Source organism: Falco biarmicus, chromosome 11, assembly GCF_023638135.1.
Source record: "Falco biarmicus isolate bFalBia1 chromosome 11, bFalBia1.pri, whole genome shotgun sequence".
Lineage (NCBI taxonomy): Eukaryota > Metazoa > Chordata > Aves > Falconiformes > Falconidae > Falco > Falco biarmicus.
This window is the reverse complement of record NC_079298.1, coordinates 37461777-37480421: the sequence shown is the minus strand read 5'-3', so window position 1 is coordinate 37480421 and position 18645 is coordinate 37461777. Positions and strand designations below refer to the sequence as shown.

Here is an 18645-nt window from a genome sequence, read left to right as displayed (position 1 = left end):
AAGTGGTAAGCACATAAGGTTCTTGCTACATCTGTTGGGAAGCAGGAAAAAAATCACAGATCCCTAGAAATCCAGGGAGGGGAATAGGAAAACTGGAGGGAAGGATGGTATCCCAGGGACAGGTATGTGGCTGTGAGGCACAAGTGCTTATTCCAATATAGCTCGGAGTGCCTTGTAATGACATAAACAAAGCATGAGCTCTACCTTCCAAGTAAAAAATGTCAGAAAGCCGCACTGAATGTTTTTCTTCCGAAAGACTTTTTCCAGGTTCTCTAGGCAAAGAGAGTGATCTAAACTAATATATCTCATGACCACTAACAGTAACATATTGCTTAGCTTGCAGTGCATTAGCAGTATCTGGTATCTAACTGATATGAAGCAACTCTTTATTTCTCAGATGATAGAACCCCATGGCTCCACTGTGAGATTCCAAATTAAAAGATTTCCAGAGCCTATCACCATCATAATACTCTCTTACCTAGATTCCAGGGCTTTCTCCACAGCTTTGGTGGCAGTGTTTCTGCCTCTGGTACCTATTGATAGTATGTTTGCTGATTGAAGCTGTGAAAATTTCTGGTTGCCTTATTTAGCAAAGTCAGATCTTAGACATTTCAGAAAAGAGTGGTATGTGGTTGCTTGCTAAGGGATATGTTGATTTATTCATCCAAGTTTTGTAGGATAGTTATGTATAACTGTCTCTTATTTTGACATGTGGAGCTGTAAAAATAGTGACTGTTGGGCTCTGGAGCATTTCTTTTCTGTCTGGGTATTTGCAGTGCTAAAACCTGATAACGTGTTGTTACATGTTGATCCACCTTGAGAGCTTTTCCGAAATAATCTAGCCCAGTTGGTTTTGACCTTTTCCAATTTGCAAGCCTCTAAATGTTTTCCAGTAAGATTATGAACCCTCTCTGCACTCTGAATTTAAGCTAAAAGAGAATAGCCTTGCTTCCCTTTGTTACCGGTCAGGGATTGCTTGGAAATGGTCCCTTCGCAGTGGTTGCAGGCCAGGCATTGAAAACCAAGTGCAATTTTATGGCCAAAGTTACAACTAGAGTAACTTGGCATAATTCCACTGATTTCAAAGGAAAAATCCTTTGATAGTATCAGTTAGAATAATGGCTAGTTTATTGTACACTGGCTGAGGAACTTCCCCTGCCTTTAGTCCTCCTCTATAGCTTTCACTGTGAATAAGATTAAGCTCCATTTCAATGTAATTATATCTTCTTTGGGAAATATTCCTTACTTACTACCCAGACAAGAACACATCGAAGAGCCCGAGAGGAATCTTAAAAAAATTTTACATGGGAAAACTCATAAGAAAATTCTTAAAATTGTATTTTATGCTTTGTCTCAGATGTATTCTAGATGTCTGATTTTCTCTCAGACGGACAGTACCTTTTATCTCAGTGGTGCAGTGTAACATGCACAACTCTAATAGAAGTTATACAGTTAATAAGATAATTTTTGCTTGGCTTCTCCAATCAAGTAGTTCTACTGTTAAAATCTTGAGCAAGGTATCAGTGTCTCTGAGTAGAATTACGCTGATTTACACCAGATGATCATATGTCCAAGTATTTTAAGATGCTTGAGATTCTTCATGAGTGCAAAGGAAATAAAGTTGCTGTTTCTTCTGAAAAAGAAAAGCTTAGATAGGAAGGTAGATATTAGGAAAAGCAACAATTAGGTCCGAAATGTTAATAACTGGATATCTTTTCTGAAGATAGTTAGAAGTATTTACATTTAAAATACAAGAAAATCTCTGAAAAATTAGAGAAAAATGGAAAACTGTCTTTTATGCCGTTACTGCCTAGCTCACTTTGCAGCTCCCTCACATGACAACGAATAACTAAAGAAAACTATTATTATGCAAACCACTCCAGCACAAAAGGGTATTACATATCTGGTACAAAAGGGGATTTCTTTAAAAAGCACAGCACATTCAGTGTTTAGGGTTTGCAGTTGAAATTCATGGCCTTGCTTGCCAATATTATCATGCAGCTGGCTATTATGCTATTGCTTTACTCTGAGGGGAAAAAAATCACAATAATGATATTCAAATGGGTTCGTATTAAACTGTTGTATTCTCTTATGCTGCAATATCAGTTTTAATGACTTTTGGCATCTCTTCTCTAGCACAAAGGTCACAATAAACACTAGCCACAAAAACCTGATTGCAAACAGAAAATGTCAAAACTGCACATCTTTTGATTTAAAAAGTTATCGCTGGAAAATAGTGTTAGGCATTATTTCAGTGTTGATGACTAAGATATATGATAGGACTAATTAAAATATTGTTCTCATATTTAGCTATGAGATAGAAGTTCATGTTTCTGTAAAGAAGGCTTCTGACAGAATCTCTTCTATTGGTGCTGTAAAACAAGGCTTTATTTTTTAAATTTTAATTCTAATCCATTTTTTAAATCTTTTCAGAGATACTCTCCTATTTAAATAAAAGCAAAATCAGCCGACCAAAAACATTTCTGATGAGTAAAAGATTAAATGTGGTCTCAGAAATCTTAAGCTTTTTATGACGTGACTATTCAAGACACTGATTTGCATGAGTAAATTACATCAGTCTTTACAGGGTTAGGTGCTTCCTGCTTTTTCTAGTTGTATGACTATTGTCAGCCATCTTACTAAGACTCAACGATTTTTCTAAAATTCTTTTAAAGGAATGCTTTGTAGAAATCAAGTCACATAGTACAATTCAAACAGTTCCAGAAGAACAGCTTAAACTTTTTTTCATTTGCATATGGCACATTTCTTTCTCTGCCTCTTAGATGCATACATCTCTGGGTATCTCCAGCCGTGTTTTGAAGTCCTTATTTCATGTTTTGTTTTCTGTTTGTCCTTGAGATGCCCAGCTTTACCATCATGGAGGGCTGAAAGATATGTAATCTGTGGGGAAGTCATGTACTGAAAAACAGAGGAATGGTGCAAAATGAACATTTTTGTAGGGGAAAAAAATTATTCCTTGGCATGGGTTAGTACAGAAGCCTCTCAGACACTGAACACACTGTGGCATCCAAACACTGAAGTCACACTAGCCCTGGGTGTACAACAGATTAGTGATGGAAAAGAAAGCTTCAGAAAGCGGTATAGCAATGAACACACAATTTGAATTTCCTTACACAAAAATTGAAAGTACTAGAGATGCCACAAATTACTGTCCCAATCTCACTTGGTTATACATAACTGTTTGTGCTACTTGTTCATTTAATTATAAAGAAACAAATTGCTACCTTATTCCAAACGTTTAATTACTGTCTTGTCAGGTCTCGGGTGTGTTCAGAAAAGTAGTGGTGAAAGAAACCTAACCTCACTCGATATGCTTAAATATACACCAGGATCAGCGTTGAGAGAGATGTTAGCATTTGCGTACCGTTTTGTTCCTAACTTGTATACATAAAATACGATTATTTAAATTTACTACACATGATTAAGCCATCCTGACAGTTTTGTTTACTGGCTTTAATGGAATATAAAAACATGTATCTGTCCACAGCGGCTTGGAAGCCTGCTGGGGATATACTGGTTTGCTAAGCTTCATGTTGCTCTGCTTCCACTGTGCAACTCATAGGATTAGGAGAACAGGAATTTTGTCCAAGAGGGTAACTGTTTGGAGAGCTGTGTTTCCATTCAAAGGGAAATTCTGACACACTGAAATCTGTTTTCTTTCACCGAGGAAAAAGCTTGAAACTTCATCGTTTCCAGTAACAGAAGTGTATCCTAAAACTTTGAGTCACAGTAACTGAAAGGCTTCGTTTGACTGTTCAAATGATACAATTCTATGCAAACAGTGGAACTGCATAATTTGTGGTGTCCTGATATTTTTTGTACCTATAACAGTCTTGCTAAACTAACTTTTCCTTTGAATTCACTTACGTGTTTATCCACATGATGCTGTACTTTAAAAACCAGTAACATCAGAAAGTCAGGCCTTGACTAGTGGCACTAAGCTAAGTGGCACTGCTGAGCACTTCGTACAAGTGGCACTTGTAGCAGCTCAGAGGAAATGTCTATGGGAGCATAATCGCCTATATTCTTTTCATGGGTACGGAGTCACCTCCAAAATATTTATCCAACAAGTATTTTCAGGGTTAATATTTTGGTTGTGGTACAACACCTTCCTCTTTGTGCTCAGTGTTCTGGGTTTACTTACCTACTGTCCCACTCACACTTCCTGAAGAAGGAGCAGCCCTACTGCCTGCCCCGTGCACCACTGTGGATGGTACAAGCTCCTGGACTGGTGACATTGGCAATGCTGTGTAGAGCATCCTATTAGACTAGCGGGATAGTGCCCATATACCGTCTTGTATAAATACTATTGCTCATGCTTCCACTCAAGTATATGTTTTTTCCACTTATCAGCCTTTTTTTTTTTTTTTTTTTTTTAATTCTGACTTTTCTGGAATTACCAGCTAAACAATACAGAATGAAGAAAATGCACAATACGAGACATACTAATTTCTGGCTGTGATTAATCAGTAATTATAAGCACACTTCCCCACCCCCATAGCCTCAATTGCTAGTGAGTAATTTATTTGCATGAATTCAATAAAAGCAGACAAATTTCAAAATACCTTAAACATTATTGTTTTAATTGACAGATGAGCTTGTCTGTTGTCATTGCTTCCGAAGCCTTACATTTCTTAAACTGAGAAGAGACACAGTAGGATCCTGTTATCTAGATTGATAAGGATCCAGAAGCTTAACCAAAAACCTATAGAGAGTATACAAAATATTTTGTCTTCATCTCCTAGCTTTTGCTTTCAGGCTCCCCAGTGAGCTGCTCTCATTTGCCTGGCTAGCAAAGGAGAGGATTTATTGCTGTATTTTCAGGCATTTTTCAGTTCTAATGACAGGAAGTCAGTCAGACTCTGACCATTTGCAAAACTATAACGTGATGGCTTTTTAAGGAATTAAGTCCCCAGAGGATTAATGGTATTCGGGTCCTGGATATCCCTGGTAGAAGCTAAAGAAGGGAGCTTCTCATGCTGCACTGGAAGACTTACACTTCTGCCTAATGCAGCCCCATTTTGAGGCCACATGCCCTTACTGCTCCCCTTTGAAATGGATCTGCCTGACTTGTTTTTTGCTCAAAATACTGTTCAAAAAACTTCTTCACATCTTCTAGGCCATATTATTAAAAAATGCTTGCATATCCTCTCTTAATTGTAAGTTCTGCTGAAATGTGAAGGTCAATTCTTACAAAACAGTATTTGCAATTACTGTACCAGAACCTAAAATTGACCATAAACTTAAAACCAGAGCACATAAGCGGACTACATAGTTTTCCCTTCAGTTAAACCATCAACATGGCTGCAGAACAAGGTTTTAAAATAGCACTATCTAAAAAAATTACAATGTTATGAATCGCCACTTCTTACAAGACCATTAGAGGATCTCCCTTTTCCTGTTTGTAAATCCTTAGTCTTCACATTAAAATTTTCTCAGACAGGAAAACAATAACAATTGATTTACATGGACAAAAGCAGCTTTTCTGAGTTTTCAATCCAGCTTCCTCTGAGATCTCATTGACCTCCAAAGTTCAACTTCTTCCAAGAAAATATTCTTTGGGATTAATAGCCTTCAGCATCAAATCATTGAGTGCTATAGCCATTACCAGTGCTATAACTAAGGCTGTATCAGCATTTCCACATAAACTCTTATTTTCAGAGATTTATAGCTTGGCTACAAAAATATAGTTTTATGCTGAAACTTGGTAAAAAAAAGCTGAATCTAGGAGTGATTTTTTTTTTTTTTTTTGAGAAATCTGCATGACTCTGTGGGTGTTTTTAGACTAAAATTCTGAATAAGACCTTGTCTTGCTATCTGCATCCCAGTGGTGCCTTGGAGAAATCCCAGCCTGACTTTCTAAGCGTGCATATCCATTTCTGATAAATTATGGAAAGGCAGTGTAAAAGGGTGTTTTAAAAATGGTTATTCCCTATGTTAAAGATTCTCAAATTGAATCTAGTCACTGCTTCTCTAGAAGACATGTTAATCACTTGAAAATTATAATATTTTTCAGAAGATTTTGGCCAGCCAGACTAACATGTGAGACCAACAAAGTGCTCTGCAGTACCAGAGGGATCTGAATGTTTCTGTTAGCTTCATGCAGAGTAACTGAGGAGCCTGCTGGCCCTTCAGCAGCTGGAAATGCTGATGGGTTAGGGGATGAACCCCCTTTTTAGAGGAGGCCCAAGAAAATCTAAGGTAAGGAGTTTGAGGAAACTGTGGCCTCCTGCCTCTTCAGGACCCATGACAGTCCCCTGGTGGCTGGGACAGAGTGTCAGGAGGGGTAGGGGAGGGAGAGGAGGCAGCCGGCGGCACCTTTTTCTCCATCATCCTGAACAAAATCAGAGATGCTTAGGTCAAAGCCAGCAACAGTACTCACATGCTCTGTTTTGCACAAGCCCCTGCAGAAGAGGTTTGGAGGCACCACCAGGAGGGAAAGATGACAGAGAGATGCCATGGACCTTCCAGTTTCCCTTGTAGGTGATTCCTGTAAAGGGATGATTTGGTCCTGAGTAATTGCCTTTGGAGATGGGAATACAAACATGACACAACATGCAAAAATGTTCAAGGCTACAGGCTACAAATACAATTGCTTCACAGAAAAATGTACTCAGGCGAGATGATGACCCAGCGCAATGCAGCGGTTCCCATAACTACTCATTCATTCCACAATAGAAATCTGAACAATCCAGAGACAACACCTTGTGCCCAACTCCCCCAGAACTGGTCACCAAAACTATGTCCCACCAGTCTTTCCTCACAAGTATAGAACAAATTGATGCCTATGTCCAGGAGCAGGACCACTATTTCTCTTAGCCAATACAAAAATACCTTATCAATCACCTGCCACATGAAGGCAAAGACCAGGACACCCTCTGGACTATCCCCTTGTTTGGGGCTTGCCTGTGACTACCACAGCTGCTCCTGCAATCCAGATCACCTGTCAGTTCATCCTGTTCCGTTTTCAAGCAGGAATATGTGGGTCCCCAACAGGCAAGGCTACATCCTCTGAAAATGCCACCCTGGTAACCACACAGAATCGACAGTGCTGCATCCGAGTAGGAAATACCAACCTTCACATCCACCTGAACCTCATCCACAAATCTTTTTTTGGGAGCAGCTCATTATAACTAGGCAAACTCAGTCCAAACCCTGAAACTTCTTTTGAAGGCATAATGGCAGGGGAACCTCGCAAACAGGATTAGAAGGAAGATAACGAGGTAGCTTTGCAGATGTCTAAAGAAGCTCTTTCCAAATGTAAGGAACGGCATGGGATAAAGCTTGAAACGGAGCAGCTGAAAATCTGAGAAGTAGATGGAGGAGGCTGGCGTCATGTGCTAATCAGTGAAAGAAGTGATTTCTTGATCCTGAATGAGAGATAATAGGTAGGATGAGGTGAAGCTATGAATGGCTTTGAAAGTGAAGACAAGCTGCTTATATCAGATAGGGAAGGAGTGTTATATTAGAGTCAAAGTGATGGGCTAGGAAAATGATCTCTGCATGCTGTGCTGTACAGAATCATGCTGGCAAAACTGTATTTTTCAAAAGCAGAGGAATGGATATTGCAGTAATCAACAGAGCTTGGTGATAATTTACATATGTATTAATTCTTGCATAATGTGTCAGTGAGTAAATTCCATAACTCACTTCCATAAAGACAATGATTTTTAATGATTTTTTTTGAAACTTTCACTGAAGCATGTTGCATAGGAAAATGAGGTTTTGTTGGATATTTCTAATAAGATTGTTTATACCAGCATTTTCACCACAGCGTTCTTGTAAATTTTGTAGTTTTATAAAAGAAAAAAATTAGATACTTAACTGAAAATCCTTTTTACAAGCTTTTTTGTTTGTTTGTTTTTGGCTACAGCTTTTCATTTAAATACAGTACCTGAGGGCATCCAATGGTCATATCCATGGCAGTTACATAATGTCTTAGCTGGTGGTCTTGGTTTATTCCTCTCTGGGCTCTGGTAGTGGGAGAGAGGTTGTCCATTACAACTTGGAGATGGCTCTGAAAAGTCAGTATGCTGGATAACACAGACATCAAGTCACTAAACATACCACCTCCTAGACATGCAGATTCAACAAGGGTTCTCCACTTTGTTTGGAACAGTATCCGATTACAGTGGTTCTGGCTGTAATACATAAGAAATTCATTTTATTCCCTATTGTATCATATGCTTCATTTCCCTCATGCCGAGACTGACTGCTGCATACACATTCTGCCAGGGCAAGGCTTTTCCTATTAATAGACAACTTGGCTTCACACGCTGAGATGAACAAACAAGGTTTCGAGTGCTTGCCTAATTTAAGTGGACCATATGTCATAAGGTATAGTATCCTGTTAGTAGACAATAAAATAAAGCAAGACTGAGAGGAAAAACAGCTTCCTACCATTAGCTGACCTCTCAGACTCAAATTTTCAAAGATGTTTGTTTAGGTGTGCTCAGAGTTGTTTGCTTATTCTGTGCTTTACATGAAGTTATATGTATTTCTCATGCATTCTTAATGGGGCTGATGTCTTTGGAATAGAACTTCTGAGTGTTACCACAACACAAGGGATAAGGTACTGATCCTGATTCCCTGCCCACCTCCCTCCTGCCCACCTTTGCCCCGGAACTGCCATCAAAGTGTGACCAGCATTTTCACATTTTTTCACATCTTCCTGCTTTGACTTTCCAACTTGTAAAACCTGGAATACAGTTGTTTACTATTTATTTAGTGTACCCTGATTGTAGGATATTGCAAACTGTCCTTTACTAACGTAAAATAGACTAGTGGATAAAGGTTATTTTTGAAAGCAAATTATATTAATTACTATTATTGTTTAACCAGCCCACCTCTGCTGCACAGTTGAAAGAAATGTGCTCTTTCAGATTCTTTGAGTGGTTATATAAACATTGTTCCTCACAAATATTGGTCTCATTAGAGCTAGCAATCGTATTTTCCTGGCAAGTTGTCCCGTGCTGGGTGCAAACAGAGTCAGAAAACTAGAAAATGTGAAATATCAGCATTTCCATGTACTTCCTCCCACCCATCCCACTCATTTCTACTGTATTTTTTCCTTCTTTGCTTTGTCTTTCTCTAAACATCTCTTGAAAAGTAACATTGCCAGATTATTTAATTTAGGTTAGGGAATGGATAAGGCCATGGTCAGCTGACAGGCATACGTGCTTGCATTTTCTTAGGTTTTTAGGATTTGCTGTTCTGCACTTCCAGTATAATTCCAACTTCCAGTCAGAAGTTTATGTTGGTATGAAAAACAGAAAAGGAAGAAATTGTATAGCTAACACAACCTACAACTTCATTGTTTTCTTCTTACACTACTTGTGTCCAAAAGCAGCAGAATAAAAGACTTTGTGTCTCAAATGAAAGAGAAAAATCTTTGCACAGAAACACTTGTTGGGAATGAAGAGGAATTTTGTGTGCATATTTTAACCAGTGCTCATTTGGCTGCCTTATGGGTCTGTAATACTGAATATTGCCTGCAGTTCAGATACTTAAAAAGCAGAAATTAATAAAACATAACAAATAAAAGCCACACATGGAGAAAAAGATACCTTTACAATCAATTATTCACATTTGCGAATACTATAGATGCTCCTCACCTTTCTTTCCTACTTAATACAGTTAGTGACAGACTCAAAGGTGATGTCTGAAGTTAAGAGAACAGCAGCTGTGGCAAGAGGGAGTGAGGCTGATTTTAACCAACAGCAAAAGTTATGCAACACAAAGCTCTACGGTGTGGCACACTGTCCTAGAGAAAACAATCCATGGCCCCAGTCCTATAAACCCTTTGGTGCTTTACGCTTGTGGGAGATGTCCATATGGGCCAAACTCATATCTGTGGGGTATCTAAGAGGAAGAAGAAAATTCAAAGCATCACCTTTGATTGCAAATTAGACAGGTCTGTCAATCCTGCCATGCTCCATGGTAATGCCTCACCCTACTGCAATTATCTGTGGATTTCTGGCCATTTGGCTGTTTGGCAACCCAACAGCAAGGCAGGCTTTCCCTATACCTATATGTATTCCAAGCAGAGTTAAGGGCCAGAGGTCAGACACTTTGGAGGTACCCTGATCGGTGGCATCTGTACCACAAATCCTGTGCATTTGGGACACACTGTCTTTAGGTTTTGCAAAAAGGAATCTAGGTGTTTTGGTATTTCAGTTTTAAAATGTCAAGAAAAATACTCTTTGTTTGATGTTTTCTCTTTTACTTAGACTAGTGGAGATGTAATTTAAGGAACCATCTTGGCACATGTCACTGACAACATCTTGGAAGTTTCCTTAAGAGTTTAGCAAACACAGACCTGGAGTTGCACTGCTGAATTTGATTCAGCTTGCTCAGTGCAAAAGAGAAAGTGAAAAGTCAGGCTTTGACTAACTGTGTGTTCCCTTTGAAGAAAGAATTGTGATTGTTGGCAGAGGAAGGAAGGAGTTAGGACAAAACAAGGGAAGGAAGGAGTTGGTTTTTTTCATTCTACCCGCCAGCTCCTTAAGTATTGCTGCCAATATTATAAGTTATCTACAAGATAAACATAAATCTATTTATTTATTATTTAAATTTAACTTAAATTACAGAAAATTACATGTCTCTTGGGTTGAAATCTTTGAGTATTCAGAGAAGGGAAGATGAGAGAATAAGCATATAAGGCAGAGGTCATTTTGATGTCAACAGAAAATAGCCCCAGTCAGAAAGAAAGAAGTTTCTGTTCACATTTAACATATTTTTATCTCAGTACATATTTCTTTCATTTTAAATGTTATATCTTATTACAGAGATATGGTCAGAGATCTAAAAGTATTTAGGTTTCAATCTTTAAATGTTTGAAAGTATCAAAAAATGTATCTTTGAAAATGAAAGGTGATGGAGGCCTCCCTGTAATCTTACCTGGATAATTTATTTTGGATATGACTAGGGCCAAAAGATGTCAAAATAAAAGAATTACTCTGAGAAATTTGTTAATTGCCCCAATTATTTAATGTAACATTTCCTAAGACTCATAATGATAGTATAAATGTTGATGTTATGAACTATGTTGTGAGGATCTTTTCTGCAGCAACACTTACTGTCCCAGCTATTAGGAACAAATTTTGAATATATCAATACTATCTTCTAATGCCCAGCTGAAAGATATGCATACTTGTTTAATTAAGGAAAAAGAAATTAGACAGGGATACCCGATTACAAAATGTAGCCACTTAATTACAACTTGTTTAAAAATTGAGTTATTTATGCAACCTTCCCAGAAGAAATGAAGGAAAAAAACATTTGCAAACATTAAAAATAATAATAATAATAATTTGCATTACTTTTTTGTCGTCACATTGTAGGTTACAAGTCTCACCACAAAGAAAAGCAAGAATTTAGGCTTGCATAAACAGCCTCCAAGGTGATGGAGCCTTCTATGAGATTCCAAGAATAATTTTTAAACTGAAAATGAAAAGAATCCATTTCTGCAAAATATGTCCTTCATATGGTAAGACTACTAGAACAAAACAAAAAGGGAAACAATATAGGAACACAATTTATGAAATCTGTAGCAAATTTAGTTAGAGGTAGATCAACAGTAAGGAGGCTATTTGACTGTTTCCGTTGATGCAATGTCTTACATTTATTGGAAGAATACCTTTTATGCATTACATTAAAAATCAACCTTTCAATTTTTTCCAGCATACTTACAATACTGATTCTAAAACAAACCTTTTTCTCTGATGCTAAGGAACACAGGTGGAGTAAAGGGCCCCTAGAAATATAAGGTGAAAAATTTGTGAAAAGAAAGAAAATGAACTTTAGAAAATGAAGCAGTGTTTCAAGGAAGACAAAAATCAAGCAGCCAGACTTTGCCTTTAAAGATTTTGTAGTTTTGTTAGATTGTGTCCAGCAGAACCACATATTCAACCAGACTTTGGGGCAAACTTTAGATTCAATAAGTAGGGTAAAACATGTAGTTCAAAAACTTACTTGTAACAGTATCAACATAAACGTTAAGGTGTCCCACTCTCATAACCAAAGGACAAGCAGGAAAGAAATTGTGTCATTCCTTTCAGTTGCCAAATGCTCTCAGCTACAATTTATTTGAATGGGGACTGAGGGCACTTAGCACTGCTCAGAAATTAGTCCTTAACCAGGACTAAAGAAACAGAGATGCCAACATCCAAACGGGGTTTTCTTCAGTTTGACCAAGTTTCCTAATGACAATCATCTTCATTTTAAAAATCTGGAAATGACTGTGATCATCAACAAGTAAGACACTGTGATCTTACTTGGTCTGAGTTTCTACATGGTGAAAAACTTTGCAGGATCTCTCTTCCTAATGGATGATGAAAGACAATGGATGTTTCATGTAGTATTTTCCTTTTTTGTCAATATGATAACTGCTTTTTATTTAGCTAGGAAAGCTGTGATACTACTTCAGTGAGTGGTGCTAAGTGTGATTCTGAAGAACGAGCACTTATACTTCTAGGGTATTTCCTTGTAGATCCAAAGAGAGGACAGTAATCTCACAAAGCAGAAAGGGACTAATGTCAGTATCCATTTGGTTTATAGTCTCTTTGGAAAAAGGTCATCTAACTGTGGGATCTGAGATTTAACCATGGAATAGTTAATTTTTCATGGTAAAGAAGCAGCCTTCCCTTCCCCAATAAATAAAGAACTTAAGTGAACAATTCAGTTTCTCAAAATATTTTAGGGTGCAAAATTTGTAATGAAAATATTAAAAGTGTTAGCTGATCCTTTTTGAGCAAGTGTCTCATGTGAAGCCAGCATCCTGCATGCCTTAAAATCTACAAAGCTCAAAAGCAAAAGAAAGTAGGAAAGGCAGCAATCTCTAAGAAACTTTCTACCCTTTTCAGCTGGTGGGATGTGGAATCCCGTAGGATGTCATAAAAGCCAGGCAGTCTCTGGAGAAAGCGCTGTGAGGTAGAGGAAACAGGGTTACCTTTTTGACATTTTACTAAAACTTTTACAATTTTTTATTACTACCTAGTGTCCAATAAATCTGAAATAATTCAGTTTTAGAAAACAGTGTTTCCCAGTTCATCCATAACCATCAGGAAAATGGCCAACTTCTGTATGTTGTCCTTGACTGGCATTGCCTAATGGAAAACTTCTGCCTTGATGTGGTCTGAGGACTCAGTATCTGATAGGGAAAGATTTTGGAGCTAACATTCAGGTTTTTAATGGCTCTGTCAGAGTTGATATTTGAATAAATATGCAAAACATAACCCACTCCTTAGAAGAAATAACCGTCTTTATCAGGAATCAGAACTTGTAATGCCTGTTGTATGTCTTTTCGTTTCCATCTCAAACCCAGATTTGTATTTTACCCTAAATCTATCTAGTGTCTGGAAATGTCTGAGTGCTCTCCTCGCTTGCTCCTGAAAACATATTTGGTGAAGTTTGAATTAAAACCTTCCTTTCCAGTTACAGAAAGTTTCATAAGAAACCTTCCTTAGGCCCATGCAGACCTATTGGGAACAGAGAAAAGATAGAAAATGCTCACCACACGTAAGCCATTGAAGTACTTTTTTTTTTTTTTTTTATCTGTTCGTTGGAGGAAAACTTAAACCATGAGCTTCACAGGACTTTACACTTTAGTTTTTCAAAGCACTTGTTATTTAATGAATTATATTTAGGTCCAGTCAGGGTTGGAGGCATTGTGAAATCTCAGTGGAACTACACCTTTTGATAGCAGCTGAAAGCAACGCTGTGGGTGGGCTAGTAAATTCCTTTCTGGGGAACAGACTATGATCAATAAAAAGGGAATTACAAGGAGCATATAGACTCACAGTACTGTAACTAGCAGGGCCTGTTCTTCCACACTCTGTTCTTGCTGTAGCAGCAGCACAATAGCAGCATTTTAAGGACACTTCCTGAAATGGATATCCATCTATTTAAGCACCTCCATAAATAAGGACATAAAAGATTTTGAAAAAAACCTGAATAGTCTAACGTTCATTTATTTTTTGACACTATAGACTGTTGTACCATCTTGCCCCTGAACTCTGTTCCATCACTGACAGTAAGGCAGAGGTACCAGCCGGCCTGGCTGTCCCTGCTGCAGAGGGCAGTCTGAGCAAAGGTTTTGGTTTTTTTTCCAGTAGGAAAACTGTTTTGCCAAACCGACATGTAGAACATTAATGATCAATGTCCCAAATGTTTTCAGTGCTGGTTAACTAGAATTATTTTAAATTTTGTCTAGTGGAGTATTCAGAATGAGTCATGTAGAAATGAATATTTATGTTCCCTCTGACCTCAAACATCCATGGCCTTGTACAAGGTCGCATAAGGAGACTATGGAAAGCTGCCACGTAACTTACTTGATAATTTCTCTCCTTAGCTCGGACAGCTGTGTATGTGATATACGCCACGTGGGTTTTGGTGCATTCAGGAGTGCATTAAGTTCTCATAAAATTCATTTTATAGCTATTTAATTGTGAATTATCATAACTGTAAATATATAAGGAATGTTGGGGCAGGGAGACAAATTGCAAGGGATAGCATTTTGCTGCTGCTGCTGCGGTTATTTTTAAATCTGGCAGTGATTCTGTCACCATTACACACAGTTTTCCCCAAAAAGATATTCTGAACACAGCATAAAATTCCCAATCCAAAGACTAAGAATTTCAGAAAAATAAAATGCAAAAGCAGCAGCTGTCTAGGTTCTTGAAATCTTTCTTGGGTCTCCTAAAATTATTTTTCCAGAGCTACTGTCTTCTGTGTTTTCCAGACATATTTAAAGTCTGAAAAATATTTATTATACAGATACAAATGCACATATTAAAGAGCATGATTCAGATCAGAAGAACTGATGAGTCAGTCATATATGCAGCAACATAATGAAGCAAATTATAGGAAAAACTGAACTGGCAGTTTAAGAATTTCCTTAAACCCTGAATGATAGAACCCAGATCACACTGAATGTTATGGTTCTTATATATGCCATTCAGCAAGACCGGGACAGGCTGGAGAGTTGGGTGGACAGGAACCCAGTGAAGTTCAACAGAGGCAAGTGTATGGTCCTGCACCTGGGGAGGAACAACCCCACACACCAGTACAGGCTGGGGCTGATCTGCTGGGAGGCAGCTCTGAGAGATGCACCTGGAGTCCCGGTGGTCAGAAGGTTGCCCACGAGCCAGCAGCATGCCCTGGTAGCCAAGAAGGCCAATGGGATCCTGGGGTGCATTAGGAGGAGTGTGGCCAGTGGGTGATCCTCCTACTCTGCTCTGCCCTGGTTAGGGCACACCTGCAGTGCTGTGTCCACTGCTGGGCTCCCCAGTTCAAGGGAGACAGGGAACTAATGGAGCGGGGGCTTCAGTGCAGGGCTACACAGATGATGAGGGGCTGGGGCATCCCCCTTATGGGCAAAGGCTGAGAGAGCTGGGGCTGTTCAGCCTGGAGAAGAGAAGGCTGAGAGAGGATCTCATCAACGTCTACAAATACCTTAAGGGCAAGTGTTAATAGGACGGGGCCAGGCTCTGTTCATGGTGCCCAGCGACAGGACAAGGCAACGGGCACCAACTGTAACACGGGAATTCCCATCTGAATATGAGGAAGAATTTCTTTACCTTGAGGGTGTCAGAGCCCCAGCACAAGCTGCCCAGAGAGGCTGGGCAGTCTCCTTCTCTGGAGACATTCAAACCCACCTGGACGCAATTGTGGGCAACCTCCTCCAGGTGACCCTACTTTAGCAGGGGGGTGGACAAGATGGTCTCCAGAGGTCCCTTCCAGCCCTGACCATTCTGTGATTCTGTGACATGAGGAGTTATTTTGCCACTTGAAAGTGTAGACTAGCAGACAGAACCAAGAATGATGAAATTCCAGTACGCAAGAACCACAGACACCTCTGGAATTGTATACAATGCTTAGCAGCAAAATAAAAAAGAGTGTGTATGTATATCTCTAAAAATATAAAAGGACTCAGAATTTCCTAGTACTAGAATGTCTTTTAAAGGACAGACAAACAAAACTGTCTTACTGCAGAATGAATCTTCAAATACATGACTTTGCTTAGAGTAAGAATGGAAAGAATATTTTCGGATCAACAGAACATTATGAACAATATAACAAAAATTATATTGGTCAGAAAATATTAGATGGGGGTTGAAAAGGATGGAAAGCATTGATTCACCTGTGTTAGTGTGGAGGACAAACATGAAGGTCTTCATTTATTAGGTTCCATTATGAACTTGCAGTTGTTCTGTTAACCTGAGGCCAAGGCAGTAAACAAGTTTGTTCCTTTTAACTTTAAAATAATCTTTTAAAGGCCAATAATACCGAGTTAAATAGGAACTATTGTTAATAGGGCTGTGCCCATTTAGACTAGTACAGAACTTAGCCCACTGCTGGAATAAACAAGTCATGACTTTGTTGTTCATAAAAAAGATGAAAATGCCATTGGAACAACCTCAGGATGCATCTTTTATTTACTTTTTTTTTTTTTTTAGATAAAAATATAGAGATTTCAGTGGGATACTTGTTAATTCAGGTGAGTTTGGGTGGTCTTCACTTAGTAGCCCCAAGGGATAACTACACTCAGTAGCCACTTGGGACTGAGGGCAATTTTCCCACTGCTCTCCTGAGAGTGATGGCCACAGGTCTGGGTACAACTGTGGATGCTCTTTGCTTCCTCCCTCTACCAGTACAGGCACCGCAGCCGTAGCAGCTCAGGGCTCTGCAGGATGGGATGAAGCCTTCCCCTCTTCCTCCTAGGACATAACCTGGGGTCTTATATTCCCTGAAAAACTGCTCCTTGCCTCCTCCAGGAAAAGATGCAGACTCAGTGGGAGCACCTCACATGCTGAAGTCAAGATATGGGCCACCAGTTAGCCCTGCCAAAGTTTATATGGGTTAGAAACCTGTTTTCTTGATAGAAGTCCCATTACCAGGGCATAAAGGGCCCTGGGCAGGGGAGCTGATAAGAGGAACCATATCTGCTCGCCACAGAAGGCGCCATTGGTCTGCCACTGGGCCACAACAGGGGGAGTTCCGAATGACTTGTTTCAGGCAAAGCATTTTTATGGCTGCAGAAAATAACAAACTACAAACATTTAAACCCATGTAAGATACTTTGTATCTATAAAAATAGTTCTGTTTTCTTACACGTTCATGAGGCCTATGGCTATTCACTGTCTGGTTGTATCAGGACTCTCAGTTATACCCTTTTTATACCCTGTATCCTTGTTGATGTTGATGTCTAACTATAAATCTCTATCAGCAGAAGAATTGCAAAATATCATGTAATTAATTTACACAAGTGAGATAGTTCTCCCAGCTCATAAAAACTATTAAATATAATGGCCACATTAATTAATTAGAAGAGTAAGACCAACTTGAGGATTTGTTTGGCATTAACTTTCCTTTCCTAAGAAGAATGTTGTCAAATGCTGGCTTCCCATAATCCTTGTTTTCTCACTTTGATTTCCTCCTGCCTTCAGCATCAACTAATCTTACATGTCTTCACAGATGCAGAATATAAAATGGTAATGTTCCTATAGGATGCTCCTCTGCACCGCAGTTCTCTGGGACTGCCAGGTAGGTATTACTGAATCTCCCTTTTTAGAATTCCTTTTAGAGGAGTCCTACAGATTTGTAGACATGAGATTTTTATAAAAGCTTACTGAATTTAGGAAAATATACTCATCTTCTAAAATTGTGTCATTTCACTGAAATATGCTTGTTATAGAGTTATCAGATCCATCTTTCAGGAAAATCGCCAGATCTCAATAACAGCACTTAGTCACTCTTTCACAGCATGATTTCCACCCTTAATCATCATCAGTAAAGCTAGGGCTTGCCTGTTTGATCCTGCTACAGAAGTTGTTAAATCATGTTACTTCACCTGAGCAATACCTTAATGGGGAAATACCACAAAATGGAAAATTAAACTAAATGTTTTCTAAACTAAAGTATTTAATGTACTGAAAGAAAGCTTCTAAACCAAAAGTATGGCCCAAAATTCAGACCAGAACGTACAGTCATTGCTGCTCCATTCCTGCCTATCTTCAATATGGAAGAAATAATAAACAGCCTAAAAGGCTGAAGACCTACCTGAAAACAGAAAGGGTAACATCAATATTGTCAGACGCTAAGTAACGTGACTTTGCCAATCAATGCTCTTATCTTCCATAGTCTAATTGGGAGCTTGCATGAATAGTTAATGGATGAGAACAGATAGCAGGGAAAGGCAAGTCCAAATCTGTCACACCGGGCTCATGTATTGTCAGACAGTGCCAGGGAAGGCGGCAGAGCTCAGCCGCCATGCTCTGAGAAGCCGGCTGCAGCCGCCGGGACGGGGGCGTGCACTCGTGCCCCGAGGCAACATCCTACCCAGCTGATGAAAACATGGCTGGCTGGCTTGTGCTTTCTGTAAGACATTTTCTTATTGTTAGTTTTAATGAGGCAGCACCAGTACCCCATGCACGTCTTCGCACAGCCTTGCCCTTTGTGCCTCCTTGAAGTACATCATCTCAGGCTCTCGTCCCTGCAGACCCTAATGCTTCATCACCCCACCCCTAATCCTGGACAGAGCCAGGACTTCTGCGCAGCTCACACAAGCAGGTGGCTTACCAAAGGGCTAGTGCAAAATACTAACGGTTTTGTTTCTGGGACAAA

General features: G+C 39.1%; 1 long non-coding RNA gene across 2 annotated transcripts in view; it reads right to left on the bottom strand.

Moving 5' to 3' along the window:
- Window positions 1-18645, bottom strand: part of LOC130156615 (uncharacterized) — a 229099-nt gene that overhangs the window by 32898 nt on the left and 177556 nt on the right. For both annotated transcript variants that reach the window (XR_008824513.1, XR_008824512.1), the window contains exons 2-3: window positions 7916-7994; window positions 6404-6511 (exon numbers count right to left, since the gene is read on the bottom strand). This is a non-coding gene — a long non-coding RNA (uncharacterized LOC130156615). The remainder of the gene's footprint in view (window positions 1-6403; window positions 6512-7915; window positions 7995-18645) is intronic.